Source organism: Phoca vitulina, unplaced genomic scaffold, assembly GCF_004348235.1.
Source record: "Phoca vitulina isolate PV1807 unplaced genomic scaffold, GSC_HSeal_1.0 scaffold4, whole genome shotgun sequence".
Classification (NCBI taxonomy): domain Eukaryota; kingdom Metazoa; phylum Chordata; class Mammalia; order Carnivora; family Phocidae; genus Phoca; species Phoca vitulina.
The window spans coordinates 18,686,150-18,705,100 of NW_022589707.1; positions in this window are offsets into that span (position 1 = coordinate 18,686,150).

Genomic DNA, 18,951 nt, shown 5'->3' on the forward strand with positions numbered 1-18,951 from the left:
ATTTATCTCTAGTTGGTAAAAAGCACATGTTGTTTTCACTATAACTTTCAAATATTTAGAAGTCATGTAAGCAATCACATATACAAAGGTATCCAAACACTTGAGCATCTAGAATTTTATTGTAAGTATTCCCTGACACCTTTCTCCAATTTTTATGACCAATATTTTTAAAATTTTATATATTCCATTTGATGGATAATTTTTTAAAAAAGATTTCTTGAATGAATGTGACATTATTTATGTGATCTGGATTAAAACTTCAGGTTAATAACAAATGTATTTGGTTAAATATTTGAATATTTAATCAGTAGTCTAAATGATATATTCAACTAGCTCTAAAGCCGAGGAAAGTTTCGTTAAATTTTGTGGAGTGCAGAAAATTACAAATTAAAGTGACTTGGAAGATCATTTCAATTGCCCAAAGTAAACATAAAACCTATTTTGAGGCTAATCTGTAAAATTTTCCCATTTGTATATTTAAAAATAAATAGGATTTACACGTTTTTAATATCATTTATAACAAATACTGATAATATTTTAGGAAACTGAAAGATCTTATTGTTTTTCCAAATGGTTTTTCTAGTTTCATTGGTTCACACATTCAGAAATATAAACAAACATATAAACTCTGTCATTGAGAGAACAAAAATGTAACGATTTTATGGGCGCCTGGGTGGCTCAGTTGGTTAAGCGACTACCTTCGGCTCAGGTCATGATCCTGGAGTCCCTGAATCGAGTCCCGCATCGGGCTCCCTGCTCGGCAGGGAGTCTGCTTCTCCCTCTGACCCTCCCCTCTCTCATGTGCTCTCTCTCATTCTCTCTCTCTCAAATAAATAAATAAAATCTTTAAAAAAAAAATGTAACGATTTTGTAAAATCTGAATTGCATTTCATGACCTTATTAGTTCAAACTAACAAGAATCATGTAGTTTAGCTATTTCCCTTTTATAGACTCCTATATTTTCATAAGTCTAGTATTACATGCCTTCTTTCTACAAAGTTTTAAATATAAGAGCACACCATGTCTCTCCAAATCTTGTAATGCCTATGCATTAAAATCCTAACACAAATAGTTCTTGATGTGGGTAGTCTCATTCCTCAACTGCATTGTAAAAGAAAAGATTATTTCTAGATAAAATTGAGAAGAAAATAGCTTATTTTTGCATATTCTTTTTCTGTGCCCATTTTTGCCTTAAGATATCCTCATAAGCTCTACAGATCTAGCATCCTTACATTAATTATCCTTTAGTGTAGGTCTTCTCTTGTGAAGCTAGCTTGACACCTGCAAAATCCAGGCACTGTCTCATCTTTTTATTCTCTCTACCCATGCCAATAAAAAACTGGCAGTTGCTAAGTAACTCCATGCTCTACAAGCAGTAGGAACTGCAAGAATTTATAAGTACAAGAGGAAGTTTTAGAGGTCCAGAAATATATGAACAAACTAAAATTTGGAAGATTGTATGAATTATATTTAAGAAACCATGTAGCTCAGTTTGGCTGAAGAACAGGATGGCTGGGAGATTGCAAAATTGGTCACAAATTCTTCCCTTTCATGTATTCATATTCTCATTGCAATGTGATTTTGCTACTCTTTCCATTAAGAAGGAGGATCCATTTCTTCATGTCTTGAACTAGGCTTGTCTGTGTGATATGCTTTGGCCAATAAGATGTTAGCAAATTTAATACAAGCAGAGGCTTGAAGAGCACTCATTTGGACTTGCCTTCTCTTGCTGATGTTTGGACCCTATGACTGCCACATGGAAAAGCCTGGCAGTTGACCTACGGGAGAATGAGAGACTATGTGCAGTAGGACTAAACCATCTCACCCTAGCCAACTTGCCTTTCACTACCTAACAAGCAATGGATGCCCTCCTAAACTATGTGGCCCCAGACAAACCAGCGCAGACCTGAAGAACTGCTCTGCTGACCCTCAGGATAGTGAGAAATAAGGAATGACTGTTTGTTGTTTTAAATCGCTGTTTGGGGATAATTTTCAGACAGTAATAAAAAAATATATATAAATGTTTGGATTACTTTTAATCTTTATTTTTCTAAGTTTAAATTATATGTTTAAAATATCTTCAATATTTCATAACCATAGATTTGGAATTGATAATTACCTGAGAGACAATCTAGTCTCAATCTTTTATTTTATAATTCAGGAAAGCAGGTCTTAGTTTAATCAACTAGTCCAAATCACACATTTAGTGAAAAAAAAAAAAAAAACAAACCAAAATTCACATATTCTAATATTGAAACTTTTTCTACTATCCCTTACTGTAAACCAACATTTAATATCTATAATCACTTTTGTCACTATGAAGCATGAAATATACAGGATGCTCATTAAGTCCCTAATTTTCCATTTTTATTCTTGTTTCCCAACCTACCAGTTATGATTTTCAAGATTATCAATATTAACCTGGCAGAAATACACTTTTTTATAGGAATTTCATGCTCAAACTTCCAATCAGGAAGTATCTCCAGGCTAGGGGTGCCTGGGTTGCTCAGTTGGTTAAGCATCCAACTCTTGATTTCGGCTCAGGTCATGAACTCAGGGTTGTGAGATGGAGCTCTGCCTTGAGCTCTGTGCTGGGTGTGGAGTCTGCTTAAGATTCTTTCTCTCCCTCTTCCCCTGCCCCTCCCCACTCTCTCTCTCTAAAAAAAAAAAAAAAAGATAAAAGGGAAATATCTCCAGGCTTACACAAATAAATATGTTTTATGTTGATTAGTGGTATACTTGTCCCAAGTAATAGATACTTTTACATTGGTTCTTAAATTTAAATATTATATACATATATAATATATGTGGGTGTGTGGGTGTGTGTGGGGAGGTGTGTATTTTGAAAGACAGCACATGAAAAGCGTTAGAATAAAATTAATAAACAAAATACAAAGAGAATAGGAAATAAACCCATTCAAAGATATTTTTGGTACATTGGTGGTGATGTTTGATTTTTTCACTGTTATTAAAACATTGGACTCATATACTTATCTTGGGTAATGGCTTCAGTCAAACTCTGCTCAATGGAGGAAATAGTTGTTTTAAAATGTGTATATGTATGTCCCATAATATCTTCTTTAGTCCATTTCACTCCAGGTTGATGTCCTAAATCCTTGGTGTACATGCATTAAGTATTTTAATTTAATTTAGAGTGCCTGGAGATCTCAGAGTGAGAAACTTTTAAATCTCGCAGATTCACGTGTAAACATTTGTGAAACCATGACTATACTGGATTTTCTATTGTCAGCTCAGTTCCCCCATATTGTAAGGCCAATTATTATGTTTCCCGGAATCCTCTTTGTTTTTCTGGATTCTCTGCCCAAAAGAGGAATTCATGTAAGATTTGGAAGGCAGATGAAAAGCAGAAACCATTGTTAAATCGAAGGGGTTGCATAGAGGCTTGTAGGTAGATAAAAAGGCACAGCAACGGCCTGGTTAGCTTGTGAAAACCACCTCCCAACTGTTTCATTGTCAAATCCTCTGATCCACGCTGCAACCTCTCTGACCTCTGTGTTCTTTCAACTTAATTTTGTATTAAGCTTTGTTTTAATTCAGAATATATAGAGTGGCTTCTGTTTCTGTGACCAAACCTTGACCGATAGTGATTTTAGTGTGTAGATAGGGGTGGTGTCATGACAAAAAACCTAAACTAAGTGTACTGAATTTTGGCAAAAAAAAACCACTTTTACCTGAGGCTGCAAAAATGATAACCTCTATTCTGTAGTGGCAAAACATTTGGTAAAACTGCACTCCAGACAATGTACCTAATAAACTTGCTACATTGGTGTGAGAAAGTTTGGATGCAAAGATTTGAAAGCATGAGCTAGCTACCATGACAGTTACAACAAAAGGAAGATGGGCACAAAACAGAACTGGCCAATTTAAGGGAAATTAAGCGGGGATATAGAGGTCCAGAAATTTCAGTGTTTTTAAATAAAACTATATAGCACGCTAAATCAAAAGTAAGTGACACAGCCTCAGGGTATATGTGATAGAAATGACTAATTGTGGGGCGCCTGGGTGGCTCAGTCGGTTAAGCGGCTGCCTTCGGCTCAGGTCATGATCCTGGCGTCCTGGGATCGAGCCCCACGTCCGGCTCCCTGCTCAGTGGGGAGCCTGCTTCTCCCTCTCCCTCTGCCTGCCACTCTGCCTACTTGTACTCTCTCTCTATCTCTCTGTCAAATGGCTTCATGAGGCATCAGATGTACTTTTCCTTCCCTTCACTCTAGGTTTGGCTATGTGATGCTTTGACCAATTAGATGTTAGCAATGTAACATGGGCTGAGGTTGGTATTGCTTATGCAGTTTTGTTGCCTTCTTGTCCAACTGCCTTTTTTTTTTTTGGTGTGTGTGTTTTATTTTTTATTTTATTTATTTATTTATTTTATTATGTTATGTTAGTCACCATACAATACATCATTAGTTTTTGATGTGGTGATCCACGATCCATTGTTTTCGTATAACACCCAGTGCTCCATGTAGTACCTGCCCTCCTTAATACCCATCACTGAGCTAATCCATCCCCCCACACCCCTCCCCTCTAGAACCCTCAGTTTGTTTCTCAGAGTCCATAGTCTCTCATGGTTCATCTCTCCCTCCGAAATCCCCCCCTTCATTTTTCCCTTCCTTCTCCTAATGTCCTCCATGCTATTCTTTATGTTCCACAAATAAGTGAAACCATATGATAATTGACTTTCTCTGCTTGACTTATTTCACTTAGCATAATCTCCTCCAGTCCCATGCATGTTGATGTAAAAATTGGGTATTCATCCTTTCTGATGGCTGAGTAATATTCCATTGTATATATGGACCACATCTTCTTTATCCGTTCATCTGTTGAAGAGCATCTTGGCTCTTTCCACAGTTTGGCTATTGCAGACATTCCTGCTATGAACATTGGGGTGCATATGGCCCTTCTTTTCACTATATCTGTGTCTTTGGGGTAAATACCCAGGACTGCAATTGCTGGGTCATAGGGTAGCTCTATTTTTAATTTTTTGAGGAAAATTGGACAGCCACATGCAGAGGAATGAAACTCATAAGAAAAATACAATGAGCATAGACACTCCCCCTTGATTCAAGAATGAAGAGAGCCACCTAGCTGCCCCATTGAAGGACAGCCTGAAGCAGAACTGTTCCAGCCAAGTGCAAATATGTGATTAAGAAATACATGTTTATTGTTGCATGGTATTGAGATGTCTGTGGTTATACATAAAACATAAAGCAGCAAAAGCTAACTGATGGAATAGGACTGACAGGGTCTATTTTTATAGATAGAAACATCTGTAGGGAAGAGAAGGAAGAAGGTCGAGACATCCACACTTGGTTCTGAGCTAATAGATTCCCGCTGAAGGGATATGTGATTCACTGGATTGCTGTTCCAATTCTTACTCCCTGCAATACGGCCATGCTTTTCAGTCATGGAAATTTGCAATGTCTCCCCATCTGGATGAAAAACATATTCCCACTCTGTTGAGTTGGATTTGGCCAGTTTATATGATGTAGGGAGAGATTTTAAAAATGCTTTCTTGATTTAGTTTTCTCTCCTGATCTTTTATGATCATTAGTGAGAAGTGTATTCCATAGTAACCACTGGACCCAGAATCATGGAGACATATGAAGCCGACCTGAACAAAACTGAGAGCCTAAAGAAGCAGTCACTCTATCTAACCTGGGGATCCAAAAGCAACAAAAATGAACATCTTTTAAAAAACTGTTAAGTCTCTAACATTATGGGTAGTTTGTTACTTAGGAAAAAGAAAACTAATGAAGAGGAGGTATGATATTGAGAATGTCGGGCTTTAGCTCATTTGTTTGGCCTGCTATCTTTGAAAACTGGGGCTGAGTATTCTAATAGTGACTATCTGAAAAAACAAAACAATAAGGAGGGAAGGAAGGCCTGCTTTATAATTAGTAAAAAAAGGGCAAAATGAATGGATAAAGAAGGTAGTTCTCTATTTCAGCATAGTCATTGATGAAAAGTAGATCAGAATATTTTCATCATAATAGCAACTCACGGTTGATTTTAGGAATTGTGTAAAACAACAGCATAGCTCTCAGTCAAGGAGCTTACGGAAGGAGGTTATGCAGCATCATAGCTAAGGACCTATGTGGGCATCACAGGGAGAAGCTGGGGAGAAAGCTACAAGGTAGGCTGGAGGATGTCATTTGTAAGCACAAGTGACATTACCTCACTGTCACTAAAGCCTTTAAGGGAGAACTTAATGATTTGATATTCCTGCAGTGGGATAATTAAGACCAATTCATACACTCTCAAATTGGAGAATTCTAGGAAAATACTAGTTGCATTAGTTTTATAAAGAAATACATCTATAATTTGTTAACAAATTTGTCATTTTCTATGACTTGAAGGAAACAGTTTATTTTGCTGATTTAATCTACTAAAACCAAAAACCTAATTTTTTTTTTTTTTAAGATTTTATTTATTTATTTGACAGAGAGAGACACAGTGAGAGAGGGAACACAAGCAGGGGGAGTGGGAGAGGGAGAAGCAGGCTTCCCGCCGAGCAGGGAGCCCAATTTAGAGGGCTCGATCCCAGGACCCTGGGATCATGACCTGAGCCGAAGGCAGACGCTTAACAACTGAGCCACCCAGGCGCCCCTAAAAACCTAATTTTAAGTGTTAGACATAGAAGATCCTTTTTGGAAGGTTTTCCAAATAATTTAATTCTTCTCTTTTCAAAAACAAAACTATTTCCATTTATCAAAAATACATCACTCAACCATACTTAAGTATTAATAGTTTTAAAAACATAAACTGAAAAAATATTATAATTATTTTAATTTCCAAACTTTTTTTTAAGTAGCACAAGCCAATTTCACATAAATGTAACATGCAACATGAAATGAGAGAATCAGAAAATTCTAACTAATCTTAGTATCAGCAACCTCCTTGAAAGACCCGAGTATTGCTTTTCTAAAGACCACTGAGAAGTTAGTTTTTTATCAGTTGTTTTTTACTATAGCTCAGATACTATAAAATAAGCCCATTTTAAATGCACTTCGATATTCTAAATGAAATTTATAATTACAACTATTGCCATAATACTGTATGGTTGTAGACCAATCACTCAAAAAGTTTCTTTGTATTCATTTGCAGGAAATCTCCATTCCTGCCTCAGCTTCAGGCACTAATCTACTTTTATCTCTATGGACTCACCTTTTCTGGAAATTTTATGCAAATGGAACCATAGAGTATGTAGTCTTTTGTAGCCTGACTTCTTTCACTTAGCATAAAATTTTTGAGGTCCATTCATGTTGTAATATGTATCAACAATTTGTTCTTTCTACTGCAGAACTAAATTTCATTTTATAGATATACCACATTTTGTTTATCTAGTCAATAGTCGATAGATTTTTGGATTGTTTCCAGTTCTTAGTTATTCAGAATAATATTGCTATGAGCATCTGCATAGAAGACTTTGTGTAGACCTATGTTTTGATATCTCACACACTTAAGAATGGAATTAAGCTTATTATTAACTTTTTAAGAAGTTGTCAAAATCTTTTCCAAAGAATCTGTACCATTTTACATTCCCACTAAGATCATATAAAGGTTCATTTTTCTCTATGTTTTTGCCAACGCTTGGTATCATCAGACTTTTTGGTGATAACTTTTCCAGTGGATGTCTAGTAGTATTTCATTTACATTTCACTAGAGACTTTTAGGGCAAAATGACAAAATGAATATTAACTACATTGAACAACTTTACATGTGTTTATTAACCATTCATATATCTTCTTAGGTGGAATGTGTTAATATTTTGCCCATGTTTAAACTGGGTTGCTTGTCACCTCCTTAGTGAGTTGTAAAATTTCTTTCATTATTTTGAATATACATCCTTTATCAGATACATGATTTGCAAGTATTTCTCCCAGTCTGTAGCTTATATTTTACTTGCATAAGTCTTTCTTGAAGAACAAAAACATTTTAAATTTAATGAGGTCCAATCTTTTTTTTTTTTTTTTTTTTTTTGTCTTTTGATAGATTGGCTTTTTGTGTCATATCTAAGGTCTTTGTTTAATCCAAGGTCTCATTTTCTCCTATGCTTGCTATTAGAAATAATTTAGTTTTAGCTCTTACATTTAATCTAAGATACATTTTTTTATTTGATTTTTGTAGATGGTGTTAGGTAGGGGTCTAAGTTATTCATAGTTCTTTATGCTTCTTTTTAATGATGACTTTGGTATTTTAAAGTCTATCTCTCCTCTCTGGAGTAGCTTCCCCCAGTCAGCCATGGATTTGCAGAAAGCTGATCTAGCCCCTCCATGGCTTTTTCTTCTCATTTCAGGGATTTGCCCATTAAGTTTCTGGCTGGTCTGACCGTTTATTGCTCACTCCAAGGACAACTGCAATCTCAGGTTAGAAGTGTTGTCAGCTTTCTTTGTTTATTTCCTACCAATTTTGCCATTTTTACTCACCAACACTACTAGGCATGACTTCTGCATCCTTTGCTCAAAACCAAGCCTGTCCCTTCCCAGTGAAGCAACTGGTTTTTACGGGTTGTCCACTCCTAGCAGCAGCATGGTGCCTACTGATCTGGACGCTGGGCAAGGAGAGGGGTTGGTGAGAGCAGCCCCTGGGAAGAATGCTACAGACTCCCACTGTTCTTACCCAAAGGTGAGTCAATATGTGTGCTTATATTTAGTCAACTTCAAGAACGCTGAATTGTTATCAACAATTTTGTCCAGTTTTATAGTTGGTTTTTGGAAAAAGCATCCTTCATTTTTTTTTAAAGATTTTATTTATTTATTTATTTTTTAAGATTTCACTTATTTGAGAGAGAGAGAGAGAGCGCAAGCAGGGTGAGGGACAGAGGGAGAAACAGACTCCCTGCTGAGCAGGGAGCCTGATGCGGGGCTCGATGTGGGCCTCAATGTGGGGCTCCATCCCGGGACTCCAGGATCATGACCTGAGCCGAAGGCAGACACTTAACTGACTGAGCCACCCATGCACCCCAAGAGGATCCTTTAAACATTCCACTTTACCATCCCTAGAAATCCCTGAGGCATTAAAAAAAAGGGGTGGTAACATCTAGGACCAAAGTTCAGTGAGCATTCAAGAAACTCAACCCCAGACTGTGAAGGGACAGGAATTTGCGGGTTCCACAAGTCGTTTGTGCTTCCTCCTGGTCCTACTTGTTCTTTATTTGGGGAAAGATGGCATGACACCTTAAGGAGTCCTGTCCTAATCTCAGGCGATTTCCTGGGTAGGCAGTGAACCTGTCTCCCTTTAAAGGAACCACATGGACCATGGGCATATCAATGGTGACAATAACTTCAGGATGTTTGTCTGACCCTACAGAGGAGAGAAGCCTAATAATGACTGAAATAGAATTTCTTCCCATCAGTGGTTTAGAGACATAAAGCAGATTAAATATAATTTTTAAAAATACAATTTTAAAGAAAGAAAAGAGATGTGTCATTTTAATATCCCAGGTTGGAGGGAAAAGTTCATACCACAAATTGGAATCGCTAAATATTAAAGCGGTATTTTGTTGAAATAAATATGGTTTATACATTTAAAGTGATATTTTATAAATCTGGTTTATAAATTTAAAGGCACAACATTTATGCACAAAAGAGTTTGTCAAGAGAGATGAGATTCTTTAGCTATACATAAAAATGTACATCCAGGCTTAAAGATGATGGAAAAAGTAATATAATTGATTGGTACTTTTTGGTTTGTAGACCATGGAGAAATTCTGATTCACAGGTTAAGAAGTTGCATTTTTAATAGCTCATGTTTGTACTCATCAATTAAACTGATAAAGCAGCTTAAAAGAATAATAAGACTTTTTGTTTCACGTTAGATCACTAACAATATCGAAGGAACCGCTTACTTTCCATGATAAAAAAAAAAATTCAAGCACAAAGGCTCAAAATTTGAAACTGCTAAGATTTTCTAAAACACAAAATTATCTTAACATGATATGTTATGCATTTATTTGTCATTGTACAATTGACTATTAGGCTGTGACCAGAGCATGTACCAAGCAGATGCGCTGGGATTGTGCTTGGCATTTAACTGAGCATGGCATTCGGGTTCTGTATACGGATATTACTTCTACATTTTTACATGAGCAGCAGACATGTGCTGTACTGAATTTTAATAAGCTCTAATACAGAGCTACAATCGTCCGTAATCAATGGTATGTTGACAAAGCTTAAATATATACACAGAAGTACAGAGAGTGCTGTGTTCAGACATTTGCCCCGAAATGAGCGAATCTAGCAGTATGTGGGAAGGAGCTGACCCACAATGTGATAAAACTAATACACAGCCAAGAACTTAAATATAAACATTTGAATAGATTGCTAACCCATTCTGAGAGGGTTGGTGAAGTTTTCCTTGAGGGAATGACTACTTGATGCTTTGAAACCGAAAAAGGACAAATTTACACAGGTAGTTGTAAATGTTGGGCACTGACAAAAGGAAGCAGCAATGGGACATAGGACAGGTGTTCTAGGTGGGATGCAAAGTAAATGTATGTATATGTATTGAAACAGCAAGAGACTGAAAATCAGCTGGTGTTGAGGTGGCCAGTATGGCTGGTTTGTAGAAACAATAGTAGGAGAAGGCTGGGTACAGAAAAGTAAAATCTCAGCAGTAAGGATTGATTTTGTTTCAGAAGTGATGGCAAACTATCAAACTCATAGAAGCAGAGACTAGAATGGTGGTTACCAGGGGCCGGTAGGAGGTTAAAAGATGGGGAGATGCTGGTCAGGGGTAAAAAGTTTCAGTTATGCAAGTTGAGTAAGTTCTGGAGATCTAATGTATAGCATGGTGACTACAGTTAACAATACTGTACTATATACTTGAAATTTGTGGAAAGAATAGATCCTAAGTGTTCTCACCCCTACCCCCTAAAAAGGTAACCATGTGAAGAGATCTATATGTTAATTAGCTTGATGGCGCTTATTATTTTACAATGTATACATGCATCAAGTTGTATACCTCAAATTTATACAATAAAAAAATGGAATAATGTGAAGATTCAGAATTCATGATCAGGTCTACAAAACCACTTTGTCAGGCATTGATAACTACAACATGGAAATATTAAAACTACTTCGTTATCTTGCAGTTATGTTTTCTGTCGATTTGTTTTTAGACCATCAATGGTGGGAATGCTGAACTCTCATTTTGCCTTTTATTCATGGTCCTGGCGCCCTTTCAAACTGATCTACCTGTGCTCCCTTTCCTTATTTGTCCTCACTCTTCCTTCCTAGTACCTGTTGTTAGTCTTCTTGTCTCATAATGTCAAAGACATTCTGGTGGTCACTTCCAAATAGAAGGTCTTCAGCACAGCCCTGGGTATATTCCCTAGTCTCAGCTGGGGATGTAATCTTATCAATGGCCTCTTCCAACACAATGGTTCTTTTTCCTTTGCTTCAACATGATCTAGGTAAGAAGACATCTCTGAATCGCTCCATATTTTATTACCTATCCAGAAATTCCAACCTTTTCATGTAATTTCACAGTTTTTTTTTTTTTAAAAAAAGAATGTGTGTCTCATCAGAAACGGAAAACCATCTTGTCGCAGAAGCCCACTTACCCGTTCAGAGGCACTAGTGATTGTTAAAAAGGCCCCACATGCCACTAGAGGGCCTTCTCTTGTCTACCCATAGATGAAAGAAGAGAATGACAAGTGTCTACTTAGTATCTAATTGTGGGCATTTTCAGAAGTTACATTGCCTTTTATGCAATGATGCTATCAGCAAATCATGTGGTGAGTATGTGGTCTGGAAACTCCTGACTCAGATCTTGGCCCAACACCCAATTCAAAACTTCTAGAACTCTTCTGGACTTAGATATTCCATTCAGCAAATAAGAAAGGAGTTGAGGACTATGTGATTGCAATTTTCCTAGCAGCTTTTGTCGATGAAACACCAGATCCAATGTCCTGTAGAGTGTAAAGATTTCTGTCTGTAATTTGTTTTAGACATTTTCATTTAAGGCATGCATACTAAGAAATCATTCTTTGAAAGGAAAAAAAGCAGTTATTGTTTCAGTGGTGGTTTTATTACATTTCTTTTCATTTGTTTGTTTCTAGTTTATATTTTATTTCCTGCCTTGTTTTCTTCTGGATAGAACCAGCTGTTGAGTCAGCAGTGTACAGGCAACTCAAGTAGGACATGATTACTGAGATTCCTTTTATGTTCCCCTCTGGGGCAGCCACCTGCTTTGTCATTGAAAAAATGACTCATGTGGCGGTCTGACAAATACCTGGTTGTTCAGCATAGCTGTCTGTGAGACACACTTGTAACTCTGCTTTAAGGGAGGGTAAAAACGAAGATTAAAAATTCATTGAAATATCCCTGTAGAGCTTAGCTAAAAGGCAAAGAAAGACCTTCGCATCATAAATAAAACATTAGCAGCGTCAGTACAGGGTAATGGGCCACTTTTATGAATATTATACCTAAATGATGCAAGAAAACAAGACAACAAGATAAAAATATATGTCAAAGCAATATCTGAGTCTCTGATGCATTCTCTGACCCAATAATCAAACTATTTCAGCCATTTCTTTGTAGTTTGCCCTTTGAACCGGAACAGTCTCAGTTAAATCTGTGTCAAACGTTTCAGTACAGTTAGCGCATGCATAATTTAACCTGAATGAAATACACCCTTCTCTTCTGTGTTGGAAGCTCAGAGTGCTGGTTTCTCTGCTGTCTAGTAATGGTATCGGAACTTGCTCCACATATTTACTTTTGGGTAACACACTACCCCAAGATTTTGAGACTCAAAACAAATATTTTATTTGCTTTTGATATGTGGGTCAGGAATTCAGGAAGATCTTGACTGAGTATTTTGTTTCTGATCCATGACAGCGTCAGCTGGGCATCCGGGGCTAGAGAACACAATTTCAAAATGACCTCTTCATTCAAATGTCCGGTGCCCCAATACTTCTTGGTCTCTCTTTCTCTCCGCATGGCATCTTAATATCTTGGGTCTGTCCATGTGGCTTTTGCTTCTCACCATTTGGTGGTTTCAGGGTAGTGGGATTTCTTACACATTGGTTTGCTTTCTCCAGAGCACGTGTTCCAATCAGTCTAGATAAAAGATACAAGGCTTCTAATAATCCAGCCTCAGAAGTCCCAGAACATCACTCTTACCCATTCTACTGGTAAACCAAATTCCATCCTGGATTCAAGGTGGGGAAGAACAGACTCCAGCTCTGGATGGGGGAATGCACATACACATGCACATACAAGAAGAAAAGGAATTGACGATGGCCATATTGAAGAGAAGCTACCATAGAACTGTTTCAAGATATATCACAGTCATAATTTCCCTTATATGTTATTTCCTCTGTAGTTAATGGGCCTGCAGTTATTACTAGCTTTACCCATTTGCTATATGTTTTTAAATACCTCTATTTTAAAGAAGTTTTACAACATCATGTTTTACAAGGTATTTAAGATCATGAATTAATTACCACATTGTATTCTCCAGTAAACTTTCCTGAATAGAGCATCCTCCACTCACTGAACAATGATTTACTGCAAACCCACCATGTATCAAGCACTTTTCTAGATACTGGAAGTAGTGCAATTAAAAAAATATATATCCTTCTCGTGGAAATTTGATCGTAGTGGAGACAATAAACAAACATAAAACATAATATGTCGGGGGTGATAAGTGTTATGAAGAAAAATAAATCCATGGTTTAGGAAATCTAGAAAGTCCAGGTAAAACTCCACGCTGAAGAAGGCCAAGACTTCAGTTTACTTCAGCCTATTATCACCTTGCCCCACGTTGTTCTGCAGGTAAGGAAGCCATATTACTGATGTTATCAATGCAATAAGATTATGTGGCCTGAAAAGCAGTGCATAATTTTGAGGTTACACAGACATGTTTAAAAATTCTATGGAGAATCCAGGAAAACTCATACACTTTTTTTGAATACAATTTATGGAGTTCACATATCCCTTGAAACTAAGGGCATTCAGACAGTGGTAAAGAATAAAGAAACTGAGCTCTAGTTCAGTTTCCTTTATAACACTGAGGCAAGCATCCCTAATTGACAAAGGGATATTGATTTTCACCAGCTTCCACCACTGGAATAGTATGGATAAAGTTTACATAAGAATTTCTGTGGGTGTGTATATATATCTCACAGTTCAAAAGAAAAGCCCATTTGTTTAGGAATATTTTTCACTTTATTTTGTAAGATTGCATTGAGGTTCTAGCCCAGTGAAGGAGATAATATTATAGACTGTAGGATGGGCTTCTCTATATTTTCTTCATGCTAACTTAATGAGAAGGCATAAAATGTCAATAATGCAGTTTTTATTTGGCTGAGAATTGTTGCTTAAATCTAGTCCCATTCTTTTTTCTTCATATATATTTTTTCCTAGTGGGTTGTTTTCAAATACTGAGTAGATGAAGTTGTTTATAGTTACTGGATGCAGTCAGGGTATCTTAAAGAAAAACTGACTCATTTTGTAAAAAACATACAGTGATTACAGATTTATGAGATTCTATTTTAAGCTAACAATTTGAGTTAGGTAAAATATTAATTTACAGATATATGTCTATTAACACATCAGGTATTCTCTTGTAATAATTGTTATAAATCAATATTCTATTAATATAATTACATTTGAAATACTCTATTTGGGTTGTTATTAAAAGTAATCCACTGGAGGAAATTTCTCTCATAAGAAAATAATTACTCTAAATTTTAAAAGTTATCCCCTTGATGCGACTACAAAAATATGGATGTCCCTTCTTATTTTTATCATTTTCTTGAGAACTTTGGGAAAACAGCACACCTGGTGTCCTCTATAGACTGCAGGTATCCCCTTTAAGTAAAAAATGATAGTTATATATTTCTAAAATAAAATGCTAACTGATTTCACCTGTAAGTTTATGGAAATTAATGACAGGTTAAACATAATATTTGCACTTCAAGACAGAAGGTCAATTAATGAGAAGAAGATCCTGCTATACTTTGAACTCATTTGTTTTGTAATAGTAGATTTATGCAGCCATGACAGCTCTATGGCTAAAAGAGATCTTAAGATGTGAGATTATTCATGTAGTTAAGTCATAACCTATCTGGATTCCAAATATGGTCATTTCAATATCTCTTAATTTGGATTTATGGGCTCTAATATTAAAAGACAACCTCTTGATATTCAAAAGAGTTCTCACATAAGTTTTACGGCAAATAATAGCAATGTTAGTGGTATCACTACCACTATTACTACTACTCCTCCTAATGCTCGTACACTGCTAGTACTAGTACACGACTAGTAGTGAGTTACTATGATGGTAACAAAAACAACAATTATTTTGCAGAAAATCCCAAACCACAGACATCAGTATAAAATATTCATCTGAGTCTTCAAATCATATATGCAGATGTTCACAGTAACACTTGATATGCTCTGCTAAAGGCTTTTTTAAATTTCATTTCACCAATTTCTAATTTAGGTAATTTGCCTGTAATCTCTAAGTTTCCTTCAACAAATTTAAAAGTACATTTTCATGTGTTGCCATTATTTTCCTGAAGAAAATGTAAAACAGAAACTGTAAAATTCAAGCAAATGCTCAATTTTTTCAGAAACATACTGTGGAATTAGCAAAAAAACATAGTTAGGAAAAGTATCACATATTTTGAAACCATCTCTCTTACTCTTGCGTTGTGTCTATAGGTCACTATCGCACCCAATTTTTGTCTTTATCTTTGTTTAATTTATGGGTTTTCAGGCACCCGTTAATGTTTTATTATTATTGTATTGACTGAAATTACAAAAGTTGTGGAATTATGTGTTTATAGTCAAAGAGAACTATACAAGGGGACAAAAAATTAGGCTCCTTTTAATTAATGTATTTTACTTTTCTGGTATGAGTACTCTTTCGAAGTGAAAATATATATAATTTAACAAAATTTACAGACCTGAAACACTATAATAATGAAGCATAATTTAATAAACATGGAGAAATATTTACACTGGTTATTTTATATATAAAAATTCTGCCCATACCATTCAAAAAACATCCGAGATTCAGAATTACATCTTTTTGCATATCTCCCACCTAGTTGTTATATTCCAATAAATAGGATTCTGTTCTTTCTGTCAAAAATTCGTGCTTATGACTACTGGGTATTTACCCCAAAGATACAAATGTAGGGATCTGAAGGGGTACATGCACCCCAATGTTTATAGCAGCAATGTCCACAATAGCCAAACTGTGGAAAGAGGCAAGATGTCCATCGACAGATGAATGGATAAAGAAGATGTGGTATATATATACAATGGAATATTATGCAGCCATCAAAAGGAATGAGATCTTGCCATTTGCAACGACGTGGATAGAACTGGAGAGTGTTATGCTGAGCGAAATAAGTCAATCAGAGAAAGACATGTATCATATGACCTCACTGATATGAGGAATTCTTAATCTCAGGAAACAAACTGAGGGTTGCTGGAGTGGGGGGTGGAATGGGAGGGATGGGATGGCTGGGTGATAGACACTGGGGAGGGTATGTGCTATGGTGAGCACTGTGAATTGTGCAAGACTGTTGAATCACAGATCTGTACCTCTGAAACAAATAATGCAATATATGTTAAGAAAAAAAAAAAGAAAGAAGAAGAAGATAGCAGGAGGGGAAGAATGAAGGGGGGGAAATTGGAGGGGGAGATGAACCATGAGAGATGATGAACTCTAAAAAACAAACTGAGGGTTCTGGAGGGGAGGGGGGTAGGAGGATGGGTTAGCCTGGTGATGGGTATTAAAGAGGGCACGTTCTGCATGGAGCACTGGGTGTTATGCACAAACAATGAATCATGGAACACTACATCAAAAACCAATGATGTAATGTATGGGGATTAACATAACAATAAATAAATAAAAACAAATGATGTAATGTATGGTGATTAACATAACAACAAAAAATAAAAAAAATTAGTGCTTATGTAACTTCTTATATATCACAATCAGAAGTTAGGAAAAGTGCTGTGCAAGTCATTTCATGCAAGTGTTTCATATTGCACTCATTTCTTTTCTAGGAAAGAAACATAAAACTGCTTTCCTCCTCACTTTGAATCCAGGAAATTATGAAGTATACATTCAGAAATGAGATGCAGAAATCTGACCCACTAAAGTAACTATTGGTTTTGCTATCCTATTTTTTCTTGGGTTCTTTAGGAAAACACTGGTAAAGAGCAATGACAGTACAACTAATGCCTAATTCATTAGGCTGAAGAAGGTTGGGACTAACAACTATCTCTGTCTCGTTGTAATGTGTTTTCTCTATATACCCAATCCAATCTGTGCCAAAATATGATTTGTGTACCATAAATTTCCAACATGGTTAGATAATAAGATTATAATCCACCTAATAGCATTATTTAATGGGATACCCATATACTGCCAACAGAAGAAAGAATAGGTAATGATAGTTAAAATCTAATTAACATTTAATTGTAAAGGCATAAATAAATTATTAATGTCCTTCCATACATCCAAAAAATACTGCTCTTTTATTTACAACTGAGGCTGCTAACATTTAGCTTCATTAGCCATGCCCATACATAATATTCCAGAAAAGTTTAAATGTCTAGAGCTGGAAAGTCATCCATTTTTATCCATTGGCTAAAAGACCAACTTGACACACCAGCACAAATCCAAACTGTCAAATAATGCAAAATTATGAGTGTATTTGACAGTAAACAGTGGTGCTCATTTTTGAGCAATTAACAAAAAGATTAAAAAATGTGGAAGGGGAAACTTAAAAGAATCAAATGAAATTCTTCTCACTAAACATAAATGTACACCTAGAAGTCCAAAAATTCCTGCAAAATGGCAAACTAATACTGAGGCAGAGCTGGGATAGTGGGGTATCCTTGGTTCTGTGGTCAAATACACTTTGAGAATGATGAATACTCCATATCCTATTTTTGCAGAATAATGCGGCACAGTGAAGGTTCTACAAACTAAACAAAAGAAATTTGGTTAGCATTTTTTTATCCTCAAAGTTCCCAAATGTATCTCACCTTAGAACTTGTTTTATCTTTTTGCTTAACACTTTAACATAAAATACACTTTATGAAAAAAAGTGCTACAGAAAAATGTAAATCACAAATGATTTTGCAGTTAGATTGTGCAGGGGAAAGTTTAAAAGAGATACATCCATGACTAGGAATTCAGATTTCTTTGAAAATAGGCTGAACTATGAAACTACATAAAAACAAACTGATGTTACATATCCGTGTGTGTGTGTGTGTGTTTATCAGGTGGCATTCATGCACACACAGTGATCCTACACTTTTCTTTCATTTTCTATAATGTGATTTTTACTTTCTATCTGAGACTCCCATCATAATTACTGCAATTAAACAACTAAACTGATATTCTGGAAACTTTTTGGTTTGGAAGGCACCTAGAGAATTGGCCATTTACGCACAGTGGATCTGTTGTTGTTTTTTAATCTGACTTTCTGCTTATTCGCACTTCAAAGATAACAGAAATCATAAAACCACCTTCAGTTTAAAATATTAATGAGTTTTTATTTTGATATATTATCTCTACTATTACCTGAAAATAATAACAGAAAGAATACCAGAATTCTGTTTTGCCCAAGTATGCTTGATCACAAACACACAGACATTCATGCACCAGAGAGAAAGACCGAGCTACTTATGTATGCAGCAGAATAACATCACATTGAATTGAGGAACTAGTCTCCCGGGACCAATTTTATGCCTTCCTCTACAGCTGTATGGAGCCACTTTGGAACATAATATATTCTTTTGAAGTCAATGATCCCTGAGGGTTCAAAGCAAGATAAGAATTTGGCTCTGGATGGAGTGAATGCATTGTGTAGAATAGAGTCTTTAATTCTAAGCCTCACTGAGCACACGCACACATACCGACACACATACAAGATGAAGAGAAAGTGGGAGTAACTCA